The following is a 2,802-nucleotide window of genomic DNA, read 5'->3' on the forward strand; positions in this document are numbered from 1 at the left end:
ACCTGACCAAGTTTGTGCAGTACACAGATACTGTAAAGGCAAATGGTGTATCTCAAGATGCGATAAGACTGTGCCTCTTTCCTTTCTCACTAAGAGACATAGCTTGGGCTTTGTTGCAATCCTTCCCATCCAACTCCATTACGACATGGGAAGAACTGAAGAACGTTTTCTTATCCCGATATTTTCCACCGAGCAAAACTGCTATGCTGAGAGCTCAAATCAATGGATTCAGGAAAAAAGATGTGGAATCTCTCTACGAAGCGTGGGAGAGATACAAGGACATGATGAGGATATGTCCATATCACGGTCTCGAAGACTGGGTGATCATTCACACATTTTACAATGGGCTTCTATATAACACAAGATTTACAATAGAAGCTGTCGTGGGCGGTGCACTTATGGATAAGTCGTACACCGAAGCCTATCAACTCATTGAAAACATGGCCCAAAACCATTGCCAATGAGGAGGTGAAAGAACTCCAGTGGAAAAGTCCCAGACGAAGGGTGGAATGTACGAAATCAGTAGCCTTGACCATGTTCATGCAAAGGTAGATGCCCTTGTTCAAAAATTAAATAACTTGACCATACCTCCCGCAGCCACCGTGGCTGCTGTAACTTCAAATTGTGAGTTATGTGGAAACCCTGGACACGCTGCACAAGAATGTCAAATATTAGCAGGAGTCCCAACCGTTCAAGTAAATTACACACAAGGAAATCCCTATTCAAATACCTATAACCCAGGCTGGAAAAACCATCCTAATTTCTCGTATAAGAATAACAATGCCCTGTATGCACCTGGCCAAGCACCAGCTGTTCCGCCTGGATATCAAAAGCCAACTAATAATGCTCCTAACATGCCTAGGAAGTCAAATCTCGAGTTAATGATGGAAAGCTTCATAGCTACTCAAGCTCAAACAAACAAAGACTTCTTGAACCAAAACATACATACTAGCGAGCAACTTAAACAACTAGCGAACAAAGTAGACGCCTTAGCCACCCACAATAAAATGCTTGAAACACATATTTCACAAGTGGCTCAACATCAAGCATCTAGAGCCTCTCCAGCTGGAACATTTCCTGGACAGCCGCGACCTAATCCAAAAGGACATGCAAATGTCGTTATACTGAGGAGGGGAAAAGAAGTAGATGGACCCGTAGATCCAAGACTCCAAAACCATGCCATGTACCAAAAACCAGATAAAACCTCAACTGAGCAGGTGACTGAACCAAAGGAAACAGAAGATAATACCCAAGAGAGTGAAGAGAAAGAAAAACCTTAAGTACCTCCACCCCCTTATGAACCACCCATTCCGTATCCTCAAACACTCAAAAGTTCTAAAACTGCGAGTCAATTTAGGAAATTTGTTGAACTTCTGAAGCAACTAAACATTACGATACCCTTTACAGAAGCCATCACATAAATTCCCTCCTATACCAAATTTCTTAAGGAAATCCTGTCCAATAAGAAAAAGATTGAGGATGACGAAACAGTTACACTTACTGCCGAGTGTAGCGCCATAATCCAGAATAATACGCCTCCCAAACTAAAAGACCCAGGTAGTTTCTCCATACCCTGTGTCATTGGAAAATTCGTCATAGACAAAGCTCTATGTGATCTAGGAGCCATCATTAGTGTAATGCCCTTAACCATTTGTAGAAGGCTAAGTATGGGAGAATTAAAACCAACCAAGATGTTTGTTCAATTAGTTGACCGCTCAATCAAATATCTTGTCGGTATACTAGAGAATGTCCCCGTACGTGTAGGACAATTCTACATCCCTATAGACTTCATAATCCTGGACATCAAAGAAGATGCCAGTACACCTATCATTTTAGGAAGGCCATTCTTGGCTACCGCCGGAGCCATAATAGACATAAAGAGAGGTAAGCTGACATTCGAAGTTGGAGAGGAAAAGGTTGAATTCATCTTAACCCAATTCTTACAAGCACCAGCTATAGACGACACCTGTTATCTACTCGATATCATAGAAGAATGCGTGAGAGAGATGGAGATGGAAGAAACCACGTACTCTGAAATAATGAAAATCCAAATCCCTCTAATCTTCGAAGACAATATTTGGCATGAACCATACCATAACGAAAGTCTAAGCGAATGCTTAGCAATTACACCCGACCACATGCCATGCCCAAAGAAACCTGACTTGGAACTAAAAACACTACCAAAGAACCTAAGATACGAATTCCTAGACACTGAACTAAAAAGACCAGTAATAGTCAACGCTGACTTGGGACAAATGGAAACTGAGAAATTACTAGATGTCCTAAGAAAACATCCAATAGCGTTAGGATATAACATCGCCGATCTAAAAGGAATAAGTCATTCTTTTTATATGCATCACATTATGCTGGAGGAAGACTATAAAACCTCTAGAGAACACTAGAGAAGGATCAACCCAATCCTAAGTACGGTAGTCAAGGATGAAGTAAAGAAACTTCTAGATGCTGGAATCATATACCCGATCTCAGATAGTCAATGGGTTAGCCCTATTCATATAGTACCCAAGAAAGGAGGTGTTACATTTGTTAAGAGCGAGAAGGGCGAATCCATAGCACAAAGAGTTGTGACTGGAAGTAGAATGTGTATTGACTATAGAAAACTAAATAAAGCCACTCGTAAAGATCATTTCCCTCTACCCTTCATTGACCAAATGCTTGAACGATTGGCTAAGCACTCTCACTTCTGCTATCTGGACGGTTATTCAGGATTCTTTCAAATCCCAATCCATCCTGACATCCAAGAAAAGACTACCTTCACATGCCCTTATGGTACATTCGCCTACC

General features: G+C 41.3%; 1 non-coding gene across 1 annotated transcript; it reads right to left on the reverse strand.

Moving 5' to 3' along the window:
* Positions 1-203: 203 nt before the first annotated feature.
* Positions 204-310, reverse strand: LOC127124434 (small nucleolar RNA R71). Its single transcript, XR_007803924.1, has one exon. It is a non-coding gene; the product is annotated as a small nucleolar RNA R71 (small nucleolar RNA).
* Positions 311-2,802: the final 2,492 nt, after the last annotated feature.

Source organism: Lathyrus oleraceus, chromosome 2 (genome assembly GCF_024323335.1).
Source record: "Lathyrus oleraceus cultivar Zhongwan6 chromosome 2, CAAS_Psat_ZW6_1.0, whole genome shotgun sequence".
NCBI classification, from domain to species: Eukaryota; Viridiplantae; Streptophyta; class Magnoliopsida; order Fabales; family Fabaceae; genus Lathyrus; species Lathyrus oleraceus.